This window comes from Equus asinus, chromosome 7 (genome assembly GCF_041296235.1).
Source record: "Equus asinus isolate D_3611 breed Donkey chromosome 7, EquAss-T2T_v2, whole genome shotgun sequence".
In the NCBI taxonomy this organism is placed as follows: Eukaryota; Metazoa; Chordata; class Mammalia; order Perissodactyla; family Equidae; genus Equus; species Equus asinus.
Window position 1 is genome coordinate 40,061,840 of NC_091796.1, and position 24,329 is coordinate 40,086,168.

General features: G+C 37.2%; 1 long non-coding RNA gene across 1 annotated transcript in view; it reads left to right on the forward strand.

Annotated features, from left to right (window-relative positions):
- The first annotated feature begins 4,735 nt into the window (after positions 1-4,735).
- LOC139045770 (uncharacterized) overlaps positions 4,736-24,329 on the forward strand; it is a 40,058-nt gene continuing 20,464 nt past the window's right edge. The window contains exon 1 of the long non-coding RNA XR_011504859.1: positions 4,736-5,091. This is a non-coding gene — a long non-coding RNA (uncharacterized lncRNA). The remainder of the gene's footprint in view (positions 5,092-24,329) is intronic.

The window sequence follows — 24,329 nt, forward strand, 5'->3', positions numbered from 1 at the left end:
GATACAAATGGTGGCACCTTCTATCATTGCCAAAGAAGCAAAGCACTTAGACCTCTTTGGATTTTGAAGGCGACACATAGTAGTTTTGAGTGTGCTGCTCTGACCTGTTCACCAGGTAACCCTTAACGCTCTCAGTTTTGAATTGCACCTGGAGCTATAAAATGCTGTGCAGGATATTCAAGGTATAGGGTAAACATTCTTGCCTCTTGCCTTTTGGCTCAGCAAATACATTAGTGTTAAGGGAGTCTGTCACAAATTGAAATGTTTTACAGAACCCCTGATGAGCTGCACACAGACTCATATTGCATTTTGTCAAAGGTCATGATCTATCCTGCCAAAAAGTATTATCCATTTGAATGGATAATAGTTGTGCTGTTACTGGACTTCTGAAGTGTTACTGGACTTCTTTAGGGATGCACATCTGAACTAGGATGCCAAGTAATTTCAGAAAATTGCTTTGAAAGCCATGAAAGTGCCCACTGTAGATGTCCCTGCAAGACAGGACATACTATAAGTACTCTAATTAGCTGGTGGCCTCCAGCTCATGCAACTCAGGGATGCCTCATAACATGCACACTGAGGCCACGCTCTCCCTAGGATGCTCAATGAATAGGTCAATGACTGAGCAAGGCAGTGGCACTCTGGCAGTGATACTAGAGCCAGGCCATTTCTGCCCAACATGAGACATCTATAAAGAACAATTTTGGCCCTGGAGCTCCCCACTGGTGTGGCTGAGACATTCTCAGGGCTGCAACACAGCCTGAGGCTCACCACTCTCCTTTCACAGGTATCAGACCTTCATCATAAGGTATATGCTCAGACATTTTGGCCACTTTTTTTTTAAATGAGTCGCTTGTTCTCTATCATTGAGTTTACAAAGTTCTTTGTATATTTTGGATACAAGTCCTTGTCAGAGTTGAGTTTTGAAAATATTTTCTCCCAGTCTGTGGCTTGACTTTTCATTCTCTTAACAGTGTCTTTCGAAAAGCAGATGGTTTTAAGTTTAATGAAGTCCAACTTAACAATTTTTTCCTTCAAGGATTGCACTTTTGGTGTATCTAAAAAGTCATCACCAAACGCAAGGTCACCTAGATTTTCTCCTATGTTATTTTCTAGACGTTTTATAGGTTTGCATTTTACATTTAGGTCTATGATCAATTTTGAGCTAATTTTTTGTGAAAGGTCTAAGGTGACCCCATTATGTGGGAAGCTAATCATGTTCAAATAGGTAATTTAATGTTGGTTTGAAACAACAAATGTTCTGTAAATAGTGTCCTTTCAGGTAAGTTTTTGACAGAACTGCCCAGAGAGAGTTTGAGGCTATGTACTCTGATGAAGTATTGGATTGTAGGTATTTTATAAAACATATGGATTGGTTTTCAATCCATATGTGACAAGCAGATGAGATGAATGGAATCTTATGATGAAAACTCAGGGGCTCTTGCCTGGATAAACGACTACAACTTACAGATGGTGGCAACAGAGGGATATATATAAGGACGTTTAGTATTTAGGATCATTTAAAATTTACTTTAGAAAGCTGTACCGGTAATCTTAAGCACATGAATAGGTATAAGATTGTCTTCCAAATTCTACACCAGTGATGATAGGGTAAAATGGTTCTGATCTTGAAATATTTTAAACCATGTAGAATCATTATAGAAAAACATCAGTAATGCTGTTTTTGAACTTCTTACTTTCTCATTGAATGAGAAAGTATGAATTACAATATAAAAATGAATTAAGTTGCTGTAAGAAGTAATTTAATGTAAGCAAATTGAATTTTGGAGAATGTCTGCCAAAGACAATAATTTTTAATTTGGAGAAATTGATATCATGCCACTCTTTCAGATATAATTAGATACCAGTTCCAATTGTCTACCGAGGACCCTTCTGGTTCCCCTTAATAAAACATTATTATCAATAAATAGAAAGATTTGGCTAATTCTCTATGGCAGGCGTGGTATGCATTTAGTTAATCTAAAAGTAGCTCTAAGTAATTCTGGTGTAAGTAAAAAGGGGCCCAGAACACTCCATTGTTAAATCTAATTCTTGAAATTGTCTAGCACTGTCAGGAGATATATTAAAAGAGTTGCATGCATAGGTCTTAAGGATTAATTGGCTAGGGGATGACTAGGAAGAGAAAACCAAAACAAGTGGAAGACAAGTGAATGGCTGATGTGTTTTCATACAGCCAAAGACTCTTTAGATTTAAGCACGTATCTTTCCAATATCTTCACTATTTTGTTTCTTCCTAAAGTACATTGTCCAGTGTGGGTCTGCTAATGTTAAACTTTGTTTTTGTTCTTTCCAAAAATGGTTTTTTTCTCATTTTTGAACGATAGTTTTGCAGTGAATGGATTTTCGTTTGATCTCTAGGTACTGTTACTATATCATTCCACTCTTTATCTTTTATTGTTGCTATAGAAAAATCTGCTTGTTTTATTTTTGTACAAAATCTGATTTTTTATTTGCTAATAAGATGATCTTGTCTACTGTGTTCTTGTTTATAATAGATCTAGTATTCATTTATTTTGCAGTGTCTGATTTTTGTCCTATTTGAATTTCAGCTACAATCCTGACCTGGATTTCCTGAGACAGCCTTGTATCTTTATTTAAAAATTCCCACTTTCAGGCCAGTCCCAGTGGCCTACTGGTTGAGTTCAGCATGCTCTGCTTTGGCAGCCCAAGTTTGGTTCCCAGGTGTGGACCTATACCACTCATAAGTGGCCATGCTGTGGTGACGACTCATATACATAAAGAAGAAGATTGGCATCAGATGGCTCAGGATGAATCATCTTCAGCAAAAATAAATAAAAATAAAAATAAAAATAGGGCTGGCCTCATGGCCTAGTGGTTAAGTTTGATGTGCTTTGCTTCTGTGGCCCAGGTTCAGTTCCTGGGCATAGACCTACACTACTCATTGGTGGCCATGCTGTGGTGGCAACCCACATACAAAACAGAGGAAGACTGGCACACATGTTAGCTCAGGGTGAATCTTCCTCAGCAAAAAAATAAATAAATAAAAATAAAAATTCCCACTTTTGTTTATTTGAAGTAAGCTAATAGGTGTATTAGTTTTCTACTGTTATATAACAAACTACCACAAAAGTAGCATCTTAAAACAACATCTATTTATTAGCTCACAGTTCTATATGTCAGAAGTCCAGATGAGGATGACTGGGTTGTCTGCTCAGGGTCTCACAAGGCTGAAATTAAGGTGTTGGCAGGATGCATTCTCATTTGGAGCACAGTGTCTTCTTCCAGGCCCAGTCAGATTATTGGTGGAATGCAGTTCCCTGAGTTTGTAGGACTGAGGTCCCCATTTCATTGCTGGCTGACAGCTGGGGCCATTCTCAGCTCCTATAGCCTGCCTGCATTCCTTGCCACATGGCCCCTCAATCCTCAAAGCTGACAATGGAGAATATCCATTGTGTCAGAGCCCTGGGAAGCTTCAAATTTCTGACCCCAGGAAGAGGCCAGTCCCTTTTAATGATTCAACCAATTAGGTTCAACTCACCCTGGATAATCTCCCTTTTTAAAGTCAATTGTATCATATAACAAGCTAAGCACAAGAAGAAAATCCATCATATTCAAAGTCCAGAGGACTACACAAGGCACATTTACCAGGAGGTAGAGTCCTTGGTGTTCATCTTAGAATTTTGCCTACCACAACAGATGTATAGCAATTATCAGTGAATTCTAATTAATTAAGAGAAAGTTGTCAAGAAGGAAGTTTCTAGTAGGTAAAGTTTTGTTTTGGGAGAAAAATCTAGCTATTGTTTTAATATACTCACTTAGATACTTTGAATCCTCATGAATATATATTTACTGGTATGCAAATGATTCATTTGGTTTAAATTTAACATTGTATTACTAACACGTCAAATTTAAATAATTAACAGAGATGGGAAAGTGGAGACTGCATTCTGGAATCTATTTTTTAATTACGAAAAGAGCTCTGCTTCTGCATATATTAATTTAAGATTAAGACTTCTCTCCAGTTTGCTTGTTATTGCTTCCTCTTTTTACATCTTTGGCTGGAATGATCTTATTCTAGGTATGGCCTTGCCAATTTCCCCCCATTAGAAAGGATTACTAATTGAATTGCCTCTTAAGTAATAGATTTTGCTTACTTAACCTTGGCAAGCCTTTGCCTGTTCCCATTGTTGCCTGGAAATATGATTTGTCTGTGTAAGAACACTAATCTTTATCCTGATCCTATGGTTTTAACCATCTTCGGTTTATCCTCTAGTGTTTGATTTCATCCAAGGAGGCAGTTGGTGAGACTAGCGTTAACGCACAAGTGTCTTTCTTTGAAGCCTATTTTAGGTCACAGTATATATTCAATGAAGTGGAAACAAAGTTGAGGTGCATATTTTTTGCCACTTCAGCTGGACCATGCTTCAAAATTTGTTTTTATTAGAAATAGAGCCTTGGATAAATGGCTGAATTCATCGCTTTCCGCACCTCAACATCCAGACACAGAGAAGTTTTCCTTTCCTCCCTAAGAGTTTGTTCAGGTTCCTCAATATTGAAGTCACCTTAGAACTAACAACCAACCCAAAAGGCGCTTATCACCTATAGTCCTTCCTGTATCGTACCCAGGGACAAGGAAACAGACGCTGGAAGGCTCCCTCTCAGGACAAGTGATCATAAGGGTAGGATGTGAGCAACCTTTTGAGAGAACAGAAACGAAGTCCTGCTGTCTTCGCGTTGAATAAGTCTCTGAGTCTATCTGATCCTAATCATAACTTCTGTAGGAAAGGACCTTGACTCATTCCCACCCGTCTCTCTTTGGTAAACAGAAAAGGAGTTTGGTGGGCACGTTAGAAAAGAAAGAAAACAGAGCGGGGAGGTGGCGGCACCGGCAAGGCCTGGCGCGGAGCCCCAGATGCGCGAGTCTGGAGCGGAAACGCAGGGCCGGGGGCGCGATCGGCCGCGGAGGCCGGCGCAGCGCGAGCCCGGAGACCCCGGGCGGCCCCGCCGCGGTTGCCCGGACACGGACTAACGGACCCGGAGCGCCTTGGCCGCCGGCGCCACGGAGCCGGCGGCGTGGGCAGGCGCGGCGCGGGGAGCAGGGCGGAGCCGGTGAGTCGGGGGCGCTTGGTCCGGGTGCCCCGGGGGCGCCCACTGCTCTGGCCGCCTGCAGGGCTCCCGCGGGCAGCATCCAGACCTGAGTCCCCCTGGCCGCCTACGCCAGGATTATCTCCTATTCGGGGCCATTCCTTAGTTAATCAGTCCCTTCAGGGAGGCTGAGGCGAGTTTGAGAAAAATCCCCCCGGCCTGGGGAAGGAATGGAGTCTCCCTCCACTGGCCGCCCAGCTGTACTTCACGTTGTCTAGAACTGCCTCCCTAGGGTCTTAGTATTCTTTTAAAGTAATTACTTCTACCTTTTATTTTGCTTATCAGGCCTCTTTGTCGTGGCTCGTCTATTATTATTTTGAATTATTTATATTTCTTCTTTTGATATTTCGTTTTTCAGTGTCTGTCCAATCAAATACTGCACATCTGCCTAGGGGAGAGGCTAGGAATTTTGGATTTCTTTATTTGCTCTATAGGACCCAAATGAGATGATCCACAGCAACACTTCCCTTCCGCAGATGAGGAAAGTGAGGCTCAGAGCCGATATATGACTGGACCAAGGTCAGAGAATTATCAGCTTCGACCCAGGAGACTAAGGGTCTCTTGACTACCAGTTCAAAACATTTTCTATTATTCCTTTTGACTTTCATTGGCTGCTCAGTAAATATTTGTGATTGACTTGGTAGCTTCCCGGACCTACTTATTATTGCATGATCTCTCTGGGCATCTTGACCCAAATGTAGCATTTCTGAGGTGTGTCCCCCCTCCCCCAAATAATTGTTTCTTGGTCCTGCTATGGCAATAGGTTTGAGGACGCTACTCACCAACGTGAAGAACTCAGAGATGAGTGGATGGCTAATTGCAAAATACGTCCAACAGTCTGAAGGATTTTGAGCTTTTGGTTTATGTTGAATTAGTATCTAGACAACATTTATATGTGAGGCCAGTGCATATCTATCTTGAATATATAATACTTCTCATTCCCTTGTTTTCTTAAGGCTTTATTATTAACCATATTTGGCTAATTTCCAGAACTATCAAAAATATACATTTGAACATTAGTCCACCCATTCTCCCTCGGTGGGGTCCCATTATGTTGGTAACCGCCAGAGCTCTCATCCACAGCCCAGCCTTCCCTCCTCTGCTCTCTTCTCAGACTCAACATAACCTCACACTCAGCTAACCTGTCACTACATCCTCAGAGTTTGTTCTTCCTTCTCTGTTCCCTCTATCAGTGGAGGAGCTGCATACACTCTTCATTCTTTTTCCCTTTGACTATGTTCTTCGTTCTCACATTGGCTTATTCCACCAGGCTAGACCCATGACTTCCAAGAGCTCTGGACACAAATTCCCAACTTCACACCTAACAAGAAAATCTAGAAACACCCTAAGATAGACTTTTCTTGGCCCCAGTTGGTTCACCTGCCTGTCCCTGGAGCACTGATGTTGGGGACAGGGCTGCTAGAATTGACAACTACCTATCAAATCATGTGGATCGAGTGGGAAAACAATTTCTCAAAAGAAAGGAGCTCTATTTCTTTCAAAGGAAGGAACGTTTCTGGGGAAAAAAAATGAAAACAATATTTGTCTGCCCAGAGTTTATCTAGGCATATGAGATTAAAGGCTAATGAGAATATTGGGTAGAGAATTGCTAAAATGTTAGACACTGGAGTCCAGACAAAATGAAAGGAAAAGGATGTATGAGAAGAAAGAAAAAGCAGAGGGATTAAGCAGCTGGAATACTCAAAGTAGCTGAAGATTTGTATTGCGGTAATGATGTAGGGAGAGAATTGGTTTGATCACAAGCATTTGGAGTATGTACCTGGTGGAAAAGTAGTATATCCACAAGCAGATGGTTGCATGGGTGAGCCGTAATGACCATGATGTCTTGTTTTCTGCACAATACTAACGCTAATAAAATATATATGGCATTTTAAAATTGGTGTCGAACTTTTAACCTCAATCATAATGCTATGGATACAAAAACTATCCAAATGAGAACAGGCTATTTATTCAGAGCTTGCTATAGTACGAGAGTCAGCCACCATCGCTTGCATCGGGCAGACACTCAAAGGCAGACAGGGGAGTAAGTTTTGTGGTGGGAAAAGGGAAGGTTTCAGCTGTGCTCTAATTGGAGGTTGTTGGCATGTGGAAGCTGGAAGCAGGCTAAGTAGAAGTGGGGCATCCTATGTAATTGGTTTGGGGAGCTTATTTGGCTTTCTCTGATTGATCCTGAATTGGAAGCATAGACAAGTATGAGGGAAGCTGGCAGTCACTGACAAAGTCCTCACTATTCTGGGCTGATTATTGCAGAGCTTGTGGTTTGGCTTCCCAGGCTGGTTGGTGCAGAGGTTGTGGGTTAGAATTCTATTTTTATATATAGTCTGGCCATTGTTGATTTGTATATTCAGTCTCAAAGCTCATAAAAGTTCAGTTAGGTAAATTTAAATTTACCCTCATATTAGAAAGCAGATATGGAGAGAGGTGGACAGGTTAAGTATTATATCCATGAATATATAACTTGTTAATGAACATCATTCTCTGAGTTTAAACCATTATCATTTATCAAGAACTTATTATATGCTGGTCAGTGGACTAAATAGTTTTCATATATATATCTTCCTGCATTAATCCTCACAATAACGCTGTGAAGCATTATTACTTTCACCATTTTCCTGAGGAGGAGATTGATGCTCAGATACACAAAGTACCTTGCCCGAGGTCATATAGCTAGTAAGGGGCCCACATGGAATTTAATCTCACATCTAACTAACTTAAAATCTGTGTTCTTTGGCGCTCTATAAGCTGTCTGATGATCTCCCACTTTCATCATATATCACTTTATTTTGCCTTAGTTTGTATCTATGAACATTACTGTTTAGGCTCGTTTCCTGGGTACTTAAAGAATGTTTGTGTGAACACAGGTAATTAAATGATCTTTCTCTGGGAACTGAAGGATTCGACCCACCCTTAGGACGCTGGACAAACTTTGGATTTTACCACAAATCAATGAAATGGATGAGATGCCGAGGCGTGATAAATCAGACAGTGAAGGTGGAGGGCTGGCAAAAGGGTTGAAAAGGCTGTGAAAGAACACAACACAGAGAGTATGGGTACATAGAATAGATTGATTCCCTTAATAAACTAATCAAATAGTTTATGGGGGAAAATCAGTTATTCATATCTCTCTGTCTCTGATGGTTACTAAGATGTTTCATGGACAAACTAGGCAATTATTTTTGTATCTTTAAATATTTTTTGTGTAAATGAGACTTTATTAGTTTTTTTTTTCCTTGAGGAAAAAACCATCCTCAGGAATTGTAATTTTCGAGTCCGAAATTTATACTTGTGCCAAATTCCTTGAGAAACTGAAAAAGCTGAATATTTTTGCTAGTGGAGTTACGGTAGCCAGCGTTAATGATGTATTAATCACCTTCAGTGTTCCACTGCTTATGGAACTCAGTTTAATCAGTTTATGCTCTCAAAACAACTTTATAACAGGAAAGGATATAGCACAGAAACAACAGAAGAAAGATATGCATGGAAAAGTGTCCTGAGATCTCAGGCACAGATTTCTTTATTCTCCCACCTCTGGGTCACACAGGTGCTCTTTGTCTGTACAGGTGTGTAGCCACTACTGGTGCGCATCTGAAGCACCTCTGTAGCAAGAAACCCAAATCGCTCATGGCAGAGACCTCTTATAATGAGCTCCTCATATAGACATATTCGAGCTATGTTACTGGCCTTTACTTTGAAAGCCCCCTTCCCAGGGCTCTACTGAAATTAGATGCAATTATAAATCTGATTATTATTACTAAACAATCCTGGCAGGCTGATACATCCTGCTCTGAAACAACTCACAGACCCATGGTTACAAAACATCATTTATCGTTAGTTAATGCGTTCCATAGCATTGGCCAAGAGTCAGTAGCTCTGGAGATAAGCTACAATTAATACAAACCAGCTAAGATGAACCATTATTTGCATAGCCTATGGACACAGCAACTTTAAACTAAGTGCCCAAGTATTTTCCACAATAGAACTAGCAAACAAACATCTTCTCTTGCATCTACATATCACTTCATGTATAGCTCTTTCCATCTCATACTTGTTCAATTTCTGGAAAGAGTGGTCCATTCATGCCTTTTCTTCTTCCCCACTCATACACTCCTGGGGTTCTTCCTACTTAATGTCTGCTACAGTCATTTAAAGGAAATGTTCTTGTTAAGGTCACCCATGACCTGTTGCTATATTAAACAGAATTTTTCCCCCTGTTTTTATCTTATGTAACTTTTTTTAAGTTCTTTAGGTTGTTAGCTACTTCTTGAAACTCCTTTCTCTTGGTTTCTGTGACCCCATTCATTTCTGTTTTCCCTGCAATTTTTCTAGAAATTGTTAATGTTAATCTTCTTGGCTTTCATTGTCAAGATTGCTTTTTGTTGTGGTTGTGTGATCTCATTCAACCACCAGCTCCACAATGCTAATACCCAAAACTCTAGCTCCAATCTTTCTCATGAATATTGGACACACATATATTATAACCATTAAAAAGCACCCAAATGTAAAATTAAAATGGTCATCTCTCTTCTACACGCTGGCTGTTCTTTCTCACATAGACCCAGTTTAGGATAATGGCAGTGCCATCTATTCATTCCCTTATGCTAGAAATGTGGGAATTAATCTAGATTCCTCTTTCTCTGTTACTTGCCACATCCAATTTCTCATTAAATCATGCTATCTGTGCCTCTTAATTACTTTTCGGTTCTTTCTTCTCCTCTCCATTTCTACTTTCTCTGACTTAATTAAAAAAATATTTACCTTCATTACTTCAGCAGTCTTCTTCTCCATCATTTTTTGCCTCAAATCATGCTCTCCTCCAATTAACCCTCCATGGCATGGCACTGTAATGTGATATCTGTTCACTGATGTCTTCCTACAAAAGATTTTAAATGCTTAGAAAGAAGTCTTGCTTATTTTTGTATCTTCAGTGCCTAGTATATAACATACATCAAATAAATATTTTTTGAATGAATAAATGAATATAGATTTTGGAAAATATGTATGGACAATGATACTGACATGTTCTAGAACAATGTTGCCCAAAAGACTTTTCTGCAATGATAAAACTATTCTAGAACGCAGTGGTCATTAACTACCTGTGGCTATTGAGTGCTTGAAGGTGGCTATTATAGCCAAGGAGCTAAATATTTAAGTTTAAAATTTAATAGGGCTAGTGTCTATAGTACAGGACAGTACAGCTCTAGAAAATAGGCCCAGAAACTGTTTTTTAAAAAATTTTTAATTAACTTTTAAGTGAAATAAACTAAAAGCTGTTTTCTTTTCTGTTCCATTAATCATCACCACTTCAAAGTAAAATTCTGGAGATGTTCTCTCACACAGAACTCAACAATACCATAGAAGAATTATTTTTGAACACTTAATATTTGCCAAGAGCTGTGGATTCAAAGAGAAATAAAGCACATGATTTCTGCATTCAAAGATGTAGCAGGGAAATGCCACCTGGAGATGAAATTTGATTTCTGAAATATTGAAATTTGAGGGAAATTTTGAAGAGTTGATTAAGACTGTGGGAAAGAACATTTTAAACTATTTTTGCCTGTTCTTCCTCTTCCTCCTCCCACATCTAGATTCTGAAGTAGCAAATGGGAGTGGAATTGTCAAAATTATACTTGCGATGATGATGGGAACCATCTCAGATCCCAACGTCTACCCCTCCTGAAGTAAGGTGATGATGAACTTCTGCTGGTTTCTTTGACCTAATTAGTTTTCCTTATGTCTCCTCCCTTTTGTACCCTCTATTTTGTGTCTGCTGGATAATCTCATTTGCTTTCAGATTTATTAATTCCTTTGCATTCTGTAATATGATCTCAAAGATGACCCAATATCATATCCCTCTGGCTCTAGACAATTTCATCAAACTGTTTCATTCATTATAACTGGCTCTTGGTGGTTTGATAGCAAATTTTCAATCAGTAGGACAGCATTTATAGCCAAGCTAATTTAGATTAGTTAGCAAATATTATGCCATGAGGTCATGTATAAAATCATAACAGTAGGGCCCAAACATGTAGTACATAATGTATTTCTTTATCCACTAATTTGAACATTTCCATAGAAAACTGCAATAAGAAGCTCTTGGCATAATTTCTTTGTAATAAATTCTGAATGCTACTTATTACTTTTGATTTTCTTATTCTCCAGATGGCTACACATTTGTGCTCTATTTGTCTGTTATTTCACTAAGCACAGATTTCTTAATGGGTGCTATTATTTATTTATTTTTATTTGTATCTTTGGTTTGTCTTGCAGCAAATAAAAACTGTTTCTCTTAACTGATAATTTAAGAACAATAGGAAATTAGTGGGATGCTTAATTTTCTAGTGCGATTTAATATTTCTTGAGAGCTAGACCACTGGATGACTTTTGATTTCTATACTGAACATTAACAATTGAAATCATTTAGTAGTGAAAATTATATAATTCCTAGAAAATATACTAAGTATTTCTTGTATTGAGATCTTTGCTAAGTCATAGTACTTTAAAAAATCCAAATGTTTATATTTTAAAATCTTTCAAAAATAGAATCATTAATGAAAGCATTACTTACTTTTTTTCCCTGTGGCATAATGATTACTTCATAGTGACATCCATTTTGATTTTCTTTTATAAAGTATAAGAAAGCATACCTTTCCATGCAAAGAAATCGCTCCTGGTGAATTATTGGCCAGTTGTGGAGTGGGAAGCTATTAAGGTGCATTACTGTTTAGAATGAAACATGTAATAGGAAACCTCAGTATTTTATTAAATTTTCTCAACTAACAGCTTAAAGCTGTAGTTAGAGGGAAATAAAGCTTCATTGTCAAGCTTCACCCTATTCTTCTTTATTTTCTTATTAGTTTTAGTCTCATATTTTCCTCCCCTTTAGATGACTTACTGGGCTCTGGTAAAGAGCTTAAGAGGAGGAACACTGAGTGAAGAGTGGGTGATGGGAGCAGTGCATTACCTGTTTTCAATTTAGTCCTTGAAGACCTCTAGGAGGCAGAAAAACCCATGACCTTTGTCAAGGTCATATTCAAGGGAGAGTTAGTCTTTCCATTTTTATTAAATTTTAATTTGCTAGTTCATATGAGCTAGACTTCTTTCTTATTTAGCAACATATGCTTTGTATTAATTCAGGAGCTCGCATTTTGGGGAAGATCTTTTAGGAATCTGGATGAATAAAAATCAGATATACTTTGGAGGCTCCAGGCCAATGTGTGGATATCCTTTTGCAAAGCAGAAAAATCAGCACTAGGTAACAATTCTCAATAGAATTTTAGAAATATCACTTGTGGGCAAACTCAGGATTCCTCTCAGATTATCTAATCTTTAAACCCTACAAGGTTTATAAAAATGACAGGCAGAATGAAGAGTGTTTCATTAGAAGAATAAACAGATCTTGGTGAGTGTTGTTGAAATTTCTAAACCAATGTCAAAAAACACCGAGTAGATTCTTCATTATTCAAGTATAACCTCAGGATAGTTGGTAATATCAGAGTCTTTCTTATAAAGGGCATAAAGAAACCTCCGGAAAGGTCATATTTTATGTACCTTAATACTATGTTAATCAATGTAACTGAGTTGTCAACATTTACTTCCTTAATAGACAATAAACTTGAAAAATTTTAAGGCAGCTGCTTGTTGATACCTTTAATAAGTAATTAAATCAATGGGCAAAGGCATGCAATTTTCCAAAATATTTTCTATGGTTTCTTTTACTAAAGCATCATAAACAAAGTATAGAAAGAAACAGCAAGGAGATCATGCTTTTCCCATTGCTAGGTCAGGCCTTTAGAAAAATTACTAGAAATTTTTTTCAAAAGAGATTTATTTCTTCATTGCTGAGGGGCCTAGAGTATGTAAAACAGGAGGAAGAGCCCTTAATAGTACATGCACCTAGGGGTGTGTGTGTGTGTGTGTGTCTGTGTGTGTCTGTGTGTGCCTGTGTGCCTGTGGGTATGGGAAGAGGACAGTGAGAGTTTAATACTAACATTTGGGCTGGAGAAATATGTTACTGCCATCCTTAAGTGAAATTTATAGTTCCATTAGAAAAACTCTGCTAAAAGATGGTTAAAATCTGCTAACAATATACTTTTATTGGTATAGAAGGCATAGCTCTTAGTCCACGAACTGAGTTGTGTAAAGAATACCACACAAAGTTTTTCTCTAAATCAACTAAATTACAACACAGTGGCCCCAATCCCACCAGTTCAGCAGGAAATTTACCATCATTCAGTCTTGATATCACTCTGTCTCCCTGCCCACACCCAGCCAAACCATTTGTGCCAAGCATCTGGGGTCTTTGAGAGCATCCGGAGGTGTGGTCACTGTTCCACCCAGCACCCTCCTTCCATGTGTCATCTGTTCCACTGGGAGTCCCAGCCTCTTCTTGAGCCTGTTAGATTACACAGCTCTGCTTGTTTGATGCCCCCAAGAGCGTGGAAGCTGAGTGCAGGTGGAAGTCCTCCTGCCTGTGACGCAGTCTTTCCGACTGCACCCAGCAGTCATCCCCATGACCCCCAGATCTAGTCACCTCCTTGGTTGTTGCCACAGCCTTCTTGGACTCACAGACCTCCTTCATCAGGGAATCTTCTGCCCACTTCACTGATCCTACCTTCCTCTCCAGGCACCCCATCAGCTAAAAACCAAAGACACTTCAGGCTGCCTCTGCTTTTCTCCAGGCCAAAAACCTTGCAATGAAGAACTACAAAGTCATGTTGTGGATTAAAATGGAAGTGGGGAGGGGAGTTGAAGAACATACAAATTAATATTTCAATGGATTTACTTGATAAAATAATATTCTAATAAACATGGTATTATTTGGAGGGAAAGTGGGTACAATTTGGTTATCTGGGAACCTAACCATCCTTTATTCTAAGAGTGGTTCCTGAGCCAGCCCTGATGGCCTAGCGGTTAAAGTTCCGCATGCATCACTTTGGCAGCCCAGATTTGGTTCCTGGATGCAGAACCACGCTACTCATTTGTCAGTAGCCATGCTGTGGTGGTGGCTCACGTAGAAGAACTAAAAGGACTTAGAACTAGAATATACAACTATGTGCTGGGGCTTTGTGGAGGAAATAAAAATGAATTAAAAAGAAAAGAATGGTTCCTAAGAGGAATGTTTATATCATTGCTGGTAACAAGATTAATTTGTGGCTGTGCATATAAATATATATTATAATAGCTATGCATGTTTATTTTAATATTTAGTAGAAAATATATATTAAAATATGAATTGGTATAAGTTGACTTAAATGACAGCACAGGGAGTATGTCATCATAACAACAACAGCAAAGATGATGGTGGTACATAAATAACCAGATGTGAAATAAGATAATACGACATTTTTTCAATGAAAAATCAAGTTCCTAAATTCAAAAACAAAATTAAATTTTTATGTTCATAATTGAAAGTGTCTGTAATTCAGATATTCCAAGGAAAACATGAAAATGTTTTACTACACAGGATGTTTTCTTAGCTTTCAACACAGAGAACTTCACAAAATACAAGCGGTCTGTTTTCCACATTCTACAACTACATTGTTAAAGGCGTAACCACTTATATTTCACTCATTTAGACTTGATTCTTTTGAAGATAGTGAATCATCATTTGAGCCATTTCCATTATTTTTGGTCTTTTTCACTTTTAAACAGTTATGATTTGGGGGCTGGCCCAGTGGTGCAGCGGTTAAGTGCGCCCGTTCCACTTCGGTGGCCCAGGGTTTGCCGGTTTGGATCCCAGGTGTGGACATGGCACCATGTAGCAAGCCATGCTGTGGTAGGCGTTCCACATATAAAGTAGAGGAAGATGGGCATAGATGTTAGCTCAGGGCCGGTCTTTCTCAGCAAAAAGAGGAGGATTGGCAGTAGTTAAGTCAGGGCTAATCTTCCTCAGGAAAAAAAAAAAATAGTTATGATTTTAAATTACTGATAAACACTTTTGATCAGTTAATCAGTTTAATAATACCTTCCTCTATTAGAGCAGTTTAGACTCTGCAAAGTAAAAATTCCAAAACCACAGTGAGTTAACAAAACAAAGGTCTCTTTTTCAATGATGTCACAGTGATATGGACAAGGCAGTTTTCCCTTGTGAGTCTTCTTTAAGGGGTGGCCCAGGGACCCAGCTTCTGCCGTTGTAGCTCTAACATATGGAACACGTGGCTTCCAAGGTTGCCATGGGAAGGAAAAAGAGTTGGAGGAGCAAATGGAATGTTTATAAGGTCAAGGACTACTTCAATATAGTTTTCTTAGGTGCCCAGGAAGAGAAAATTATGCAATGAACACATAACATTGATTCTACCCCAATCCCAAAATACAATTCAGAATAGTTAAGATATAAAAGAATATTTAATCAAAAATTCTTCATTGTGTATCTCATATGATATTTAATGCTGATGAACAGTGATACATTGATTAAAAATATGGTATCTAAGAATGAATAAAGCTCCATAATAGGTTTATTATCTTTAGGTTTAGAAGCTTACAGAGGCCTACTTTTATTCAAGCAAGGCCATTCTGGCATTTTTTGAATTTAGGAAAAAAAAGGCTAATCTTTTTGGCAGATAATTCTTTGTCGTTGCAGATATATCTGAAGTGATTAAAATAAAATTCATTTTATGAACTAATACTGTCTCTTATAGTAGCTGTGCCTCATCATATCTCATAATTATGTATACATATACCAAAAGTGTTGAAAACAAAGAATTTACATTTTAGGTAGGAGAGAAAATAATTTTACAAGAAGGTGCTTATCTTTTACATGGAATGACTAGAAAATACAGAACATGGAACCTAACTCTAACAATGAGGCCATCTCAAGTTTAAACTTACTTTTGTTAACAAATCGGTTCTTTGTTTCGTTCAGTGGGCTGCAAATATTATACATCCTCTAGTTTGAATGACTAATAAAGATAAGGGATTTACAACACGTTACCAGAATAAAAGGAATTTCTAGGAACAAATGATATTTCTTTACATTTTCTATTTCATTAAGTATGGTACTTTGAATTAAAAGAGGTCTTCTTTTTAATTTTATGGCTTTATTTCCCAAAGAGAAGTGTATATTATTTATATTATATATTATTTTCTCTCCCCTATAGGATTCAGGTAATAGATCCATTCATAACATAAATATGTTATTGCCCTATGTTACATTCTTTTGCAGTTTGCATGTGTGTGTTACCTTTTGCTATATGATAACTCGACTCTTCTATTACTTTACTATATTATCACTTATGCAAAAAAAGTTTTAGTTTGTTATTAATTACTGGAGACTAAACACTTTTCCTATATTAATTTGCTCTCTCTCCTCCAGTTGTGTGTGTGAGTGTTGGTTGGAGGGGAGGTGTTAAGGATGTCCAGTTCCAGGTCCTTTGTTCATTTTTTCTGTTTGAATATTTCATATTTTCTTACCAGCTTTTCTAACTATTTATATATTAAGCCATTTATATATTAATCCATATATATTAACTCTTTGTTACCCACATTTTAAGTATTTCTTCCTGATTTGAGTGATATTTTTTATAGGGGGCAGTTTAAATTTTTATGGAGTCATACCTCTAAAACTTTGTGTTTTTGGTGTTATGCTCAAAAAGGACTTTCTCATCTTATTTTTATATAAATGGTTTCTTCGTGGTGTTTCTTTTTTTCCTTTACATCTAAGCTTTTAATCTGCTTGATTTTGAGACTAATTCTATAGTCTCAAACAGAGACTTTGTAATCATTTCCCCTGCCTCTGTTCAAAACAGGTTTACGTTTTACAGTCCCTGGGAAATACTCCACATTTTATTCCTGTTTTAAAGTGTTACTGCACACAATAGCCCATTAAAAGGTCCCGAGAACTCTTTTCTTACTTTTGTCTCACCTAGGAACCCTGAGTATAATACCTCCCCGGTCTCTCTTTAGCAGAAGTATTGCATGGTGATAGACACAAGAGCTAAATCCAGCTCTGCACTGCCCAGCTATAAGACACTGGCAAGTGCTTAACCTCTCAGAGCTGTAAGGTGTCCCTGGCAAAATGGGCCAGTAACGGTAGCTACCTCACAGGTTGTGAGGAGTGTGGGGACCTGTAATTGGCCACCCCAAGATATGTCTCTTTGGCATCAGGATTATTTGAGGCTGATTGTTTTTGATAAACTGGGACAGGGAAGGAGGCTCTGAGGAATGGAACTTGCCCTTTGTTAGGACACATTTACGTTTGTAAGGTAAATCTCTATCTGTAAAAGGTGCCTCCCTCTCTGTACCAGGAAGAAGAAAGGCGATGACCTTCTCTCTAGAAACTCTTAATCAATACCAAAGGCAAGGACTTAAGTCTGCATTTTATTGTGCTTCTCTGGTAACCTCCTGTAACTGACTTCCTTCCCCCTCCCAACTTTGGCATTTCTTAAGGATTAAGCATCTTTCCTTAGGCTAGGAACTGATTGCTGCGCTCACCTGTGACCGCCCAGCTCCAGACAATAGACTTGCCTCCTGCTACGCCCTCTGAGACAGCAGACCACTACCTGCTGTGTCCATCAAGCAATGTGCCGACAGGGCAATCTTGTGACTATTGTGGGAAGGACATTTCAATCACATGTGAAACACCCTGTTTGGGGGTATATAACCACTCTGTGCACCCCACTTCTTTGGTGCCCTTTCTTCCTTCGGGAAGAAACGCCCCGGGCCATGGTTCCTCATAAAGCTTTGTTTAATTTTCTCTTGCTATTCTGTCTCATGTGAATTTAATTCGTTCTCCAGCCAGACGAACCCCCATTTGGGAAGAGGAAATGTCTTCCTCCCCTACAGGAGTAAATGTTTATGTGGTATGTTGTAAGTACAAGCTATCATTTTTATTTTCCTTGGTTCAAGACTCCTCTAAGCTAGTTCATGAATTATAGTCTCTCCAAAAAAGTTGCAATTTTGGGAAGGCAGGGGTTGTGTCTCATAGTTTTTTTTATATTCCTCAAAATATCTATCAGAAATAGGCAGAAGTGTTGACTAAACAATGATTGACATTCTAAAAAAAGTAAAATCAAAAGCATGCTTTTTCAGGAGCAAAAGCTCTCTCATAGTAAAATGGTATAGTATTTTCTAATTAACAAAGTATTTCTTCCATAAGAATTTTGAAACTTCCAATTTATAGGAATTTGTTATTTTACAGCTGAGACATAAAGTAATTATTGAATAGGACAATTTAAGTATTTTACATTTTTTCAGAAAATGTAAATGTTTTTCAGTACACTCACTGTAAAATTGTTTGATGTGACTCAGAGGTGAAATAATAATTTAACACATGATATTGACTTATGAAATAATTTAACATTGTGAAAGCTGATTTGAACTGCCTGCCATGCTTTATGTCTCAAGTAATTACCAGAAGGTGAAAGGCTCATCTCTTTACTCAGACAAATTCAGAATACAGTATAAGATATCTTTGTGAATATATGTGTAGAAACTGACTTTTTCAGTTCTAATTTGGTTTATAGAGAAAGATGATATTTAATCTTTCTGAAGATGTGCCCGGCTTTAGTAAAACCATGAGATGTAATATTTAATGCATCTTAACTCTAATCTATTGGATGTAATATAGACCTAATATAAAGTCAATAGAACTTCATCAAAGAAAGAGAGAAGGGATTAGGAATCAGCGGAATAGAGTTTAAAGACTTATAAAGGAAATTATTACGGCTATGCATAGGAAAGATGTGGAAAAATGCCTTGTCTTTTTGCAATTTTCTTTACTATTTTGCAATACCTCAACACTGTCACAAAATACTCTAATCTATTATTGTATAATGAAAAATAAAAAGATTAGAAAAAGATGTTCTTTGTGAAAACAAAACTCAAGGCAGAATTTATTCCTTCTTCTATGATTATTGTGGTATTATGAATTTTCCAAAATAGGATTTTTAAAATTTTGGAACTTGGGTTAAAATGAGAGTCAATATTTGATAAATGCATGTTTAGTATCACTGTCTGCTTTTAATGTTTGTACTTTATTGGACAAACATTTTTCTTCATTGTTTCTTGAAATAACTTTGACAATGATTGTCAAGAATGAATCATAATGATTGTATGTTAAAAACCGAAATGTTTTTCCCAGAATCGGTGGTTGGAGTATTGACCTATAATTTATTATAAACACAAATCTTTTCTATGTTTAAGGCAAGGTTATATGCTACTTCTTTCTATGAACAAATGTTGTCTTTGATCACTTTAAGATTATATGTAAATGCCAATTATTTTATTTTATTAACAATAAGTCAAACTTTGATTTTCAAGTTCACATTTCATTCAAAAATTTCCCACTGTTCACAATACTCATCTTATTACAATTAAACAGTTTTTTGAGTTTTTACTCTGGTGGGCTTTGATTATAAAAAATATATAAAACAACATCCTTGTCCTCTCAAATCTTTTAATTCCGTGGGAAAATATACATGTGCACAATTATTTAGGAGGCTCTATGATAAGTACAATATGAAACTGAAGTGGTAAGAAAGTACTGGGAGAAGGAGTAAGTAAATTTGTTTTGTGGTGAGCAGTAAAAGGAGACATTATATTGGATAGAGACCTAAGGAAAAGTAGAGTAAAAAGAATGCAATGGAATAGTAGCATGGAAGTATGTGGCTTGTTCTGATGACTGGTGCCGTTAGAATATAGAACACATGGTAAAGAGGCAAGGGGTAGCAGGAATATACCAAGGAATATTTTTATTGTCTCATGGACATGGAATTTCTAGGCCTTGTGTTAAAATTCCTTGGTATTACTAAAAATATACAATATATAATCAAATTGGTGAATACCTTGAGGGTGCAAAATATGTCTTATTCTTTGGTACCCTAAACAAATAACACAGTGATGTAAACAAGATACAAGCTAAAAATTTCTAAACGAATCCATGAATGGCTGAAATGAAATGAATCAGGCATTATAGAACATTAAAGTGAAGCAGATCCTGGAAGGTGATTCAGTCCAGTCTCTCAGACATTTTCCACATCCTTCCTATACAATAAGTTAACAAATGATTTTGTAGCTTTTCCTTAATCACTTTTAGAGATATAATGCTTTCTACCTCACAACATAGCTTTGTTCACTGTTGGAAAAACTCGAATTGGCTGAAACATCCCTGCATGATTGACAAAATATTCTTCCTTTTGGTGTAGAACCTGTTAGTCTCCTGCCATTTTTGGAATAGGACCTTTAGTAGTATCTGCTTAGACTCACTTCCTTATCTTCTCCCCAGTCCCACCATCCCCAATGTTATAGTGAGTGCAGTTGTGCTAATAGATAGCAACTTCACCCCGGCCGTAAATGTGGCCAGGAATACAGAACAGATTCAACCTAGTACAATAATAGTATCCTGACTTCCCAGCAGCAAACCCAGGGATAGTTGAAATCAAATCTGAGGAAGAGTGAGGACCATCTCTGTATGATGGCTGAAGCTCTACAATATAAAAGTTGGGAGGTGTCATCAGCCAAGATTTCTGAAACATAGAAAAAGTCAAGTTGTCGAAAGACAACTAGAACGACTTTGAAAAGAATATCTGAGGCTGAGGCAGAGCAGACTGCTGATGGCATTTGAGTCCCTGTATTCCTGCTTCTCTTATGGATGGATTGCTGATATTTCTCATTAATTAAGCAGTATTTTTCTTTTTGATTTTGTTTAAGCTGAGTTTCTTTCTTCTGCAACTATAGAAGAACCAATATAATTGGCAATCTGGTTTAGATATTTTAGATCCCTAGGCTCAGCAGTGGTTAGTCATTCCTCCACTCAGTCAAGATCCAAATCTCTGATTACTTTCCTCGGCCAGGATTCTGACTCTGATTCTTGTTTGCTGCCTTGCTTGATGGTTTGCATTTATATTCTATGCTTTTTATTGGCTATGTTTAACCTGGTTTAGGGGGTTAGAAGCTATATAGATAGACTATCTGATGGAATTTTTGCTTGAATCATAATTTAAATGAATTTAAAATCTCAGCTATATTATGGGGTGAAAAGTTGGCAAAAAGTAAATAATTATTTTTGAATATTCCAACAATTCATGAAGCATTTCCCACTGTCAGAGCTTTTTTTAATCTCCTTTGTGAAAAGAATGTAGACTTTTAACTACTATTGGGTACAGTTAGATTAGAATAAAATATAACAGCTGAACTATAGATAAAGCCAGTAAGAGTAGACAAATAAATATAATTTTCATAATTACTGGAAGAATATCAGTATGTTTGCACTGTTTACTGGAAAGAATGTGTGAGGGAATCATGGATACTGAGATGATTTAAGATAGGGTAAACCTGCTTAATATTTTCATGAGAATATGAAAGAACAGGAAAGTAGCACGTTAATTTCATAGTCTTGGTAAAGCCATTAAAATAACATGGGTAAAAAGAAACAGCATCTTACAAAGATAAAATCTATAAATAGAGATGATTAGGTTTTAGAAGAGTAGATGGTACTTACTAACTATCATTGACTTTAAAGCTTTATTTTTGTGGGTGTTGGGGATGAGTTTTCTAAGTTGTCTTACTGCTGACTTTTGGTATTCTTGGTGGATTTGGGCAATTGGTGACCCAAACTGATTTATATGCTAATTTCCATTAAAAATAAATTCTTTTTCAAATAAAAACACGGGAGTAAACTGGGGGAAGATCTTTGTAATGCATATTAATAACAAAGGACTATATCTAGAATTGTTGAAGATTAAAAGAAACAAACAAACACAACCCAGTATGTATTTCTCTATCTGTATACCATACAGATACTCTGGCATAATATACAAAAGAAAAGTATACAAGAATCTTATAGCAGATTTAGTTAAAATGGGGAAAATATTTGAAAACAACTGAAATGGTCATCAGGAGGAGAATGGTATATAAAACAATGGAACTCTACACAGCAGTGAAGAATGAAAGGCAGCTACCTATAACAACATAGGTAAATCTCAAAAATGTACTAAACAAGTAAAAAAGAAGTTGTAGAATGATTAGTAGAGTATGATATCATATGTTTTAAAACTCTAAACCAATACTATACAGTATATTGTTTTGAGGTAATACATAATAAAAATAAACTGAAACCATGGGGATTATATATTTGATGGTTGTAATTTCTGGTGAGGGAGGAAGGGAAATGTGATCACTGAGGAGTACATGGAATTTGAATGTTATCAATAACTGCTTATTTCTTAGGCTGCATTGTAGGATACAAGGTTATTTTTTTATACTGCTATGCAATATTTTACAATTGTTTGTTAAAATAAAGAATTACAAATAAAATCATGAGAGAAAATGGGTAAGGTAAGAGAGTTTTCCATCCAGAAAGATAGATAGCTCTGAAATTCTGTTTTAGCAATGAGGAAGCAAACAAAATTTGAGGAATATAGTGATTTGCTGCCATGCCAGTCTAAGAGTGTGAAACAAAGGGAATTCCATGTGTAATATGCTAGTCAAGTATGGAATCAAGGAAAAATTCTAATCGAAAACTGAATAACAGAACCAATGTCAGAAAGCTTATAATAGACAGAGGGGAAGGGGACAGTCCCAAGCCAAATGGGCAGGATTATAAACTGATTGCAGGAATTTCATTATTTCATGCACTTTCTTTCATTCATTCATCCTTTCATTTTCAACAAGACTTTATTGAACCCTCCTACGTGCCAGGCATTGTGATGGAACTGCGCTGACCAATATAGTAACCACTAGCCCTATGTGGCTATCTAAATTTAAATTAATTGAAATGAATAAAATGAAAAACCTATTCCTCAGCTACATTAGCCATGTTTCGTGTGATCAGTAGTGATTCCAAGTGATAGTGTGGCTAGTGTAGTGCCTACCATTTCCGACAGCACAGATCTGGAACATTTTGACCATTTTAGAAAGTTCTCTTTAGTGGTGCTATTGTAGACACTAGGACTACAGCAGTGAGCAACACAGACTTCAAATTCTGATGAAGAAAAGGGAAAATGAAGGGAAATATTATAAGAATGTAATATAATGTGAAGTACTAATGAGTCATTAGAAGAAAATAGAGTAGAGTGAACAGAGATGGAAGGGGTGCTCTGATACAGTGGTTTTCACAAGCAATCACAGCAATGGAGAGAATGGCATTTCTATTTATTGCAAGGAGGTTGAAAAGAAAAGAACGTGTGGCTTCATGAATGCTGGGAGAAACTATTGTTTTAAGAAAAGAGCACAAAAGAGAATACTACTAAGATAAAAATTTTACAATTGCAATTGGAAGTAATAAGTCAAGCAGGAGGATATTATGAGCTCCCTGGCACAAGCAGAGGGAGAAGACAAACCAGCGAAGGGACACACATACATTGTCAGAACAGAAGGAGGCCATGAAGGGAACAGATGGGTTTGGTTTGTGAGTTTGGTGATAGCAAATTAGAATTTAAATCTGATTCCTTGCATTTCCTCTGAAAAAGGAGATGTTTTTCAAAAGGGAGAAGTTGGAAATAGAGAATTTAAGAAGATAAAAGGTTTGAAACAATTGATGTCTGAACTTTTCAACCTGAAATTAACACTTTCCCTTACCTACCATTCCATTTTTATGACTCTGTGTTCTTCTTCATAACTCCATTTCCAGAACCAAATTATCTATTCACTGTTCTCTGAGTGGAACCCATTCCAGCTTTGATAACCTAGCCCAGCTTAGTATTCGTGTCTATAATTCTCTCATCCTCTCTTCTAGTAGCCTTATATTCTATCCAATGATGCAACTCATGTCCTATCTTCTCAGGAATCTTCCTTTGGTATTAGTGCACTTATAAATATTTATCAACCACCTCTCAAGAAAAAAACAAAAACAAAAACCTTGATTTGTGGTATTTGCTGATTTCCATGGTATAAATCAACTCACCATGGCTGATTTCAAGCCTCCACATGCCCTCAAATGAGTCAGCAATCTGGCAAGACCTATGAAGGATCTACATTTTACTCTACAGCCAAGTTAAAAAACTACCCTGCCATGGTAATGAAAACAGTCTGAGGGTTCCAGGCAGGAGAGATCAGGCCCCAGATGATAGAATGTTTTTGATGAATGTCAACTGAAATGCTACAGACCTTTTTGTTGTTAATTTACGCTTTTGCCTTAGGACTGATTCTAGAGTTAATAATTATTTGCAATTACTGTTTCTGGGCCATTCTAAACTCATTCCTGCTTTAGGACCTTTGCACCTTTGTCAGCTCTTCCTGGCTAATTC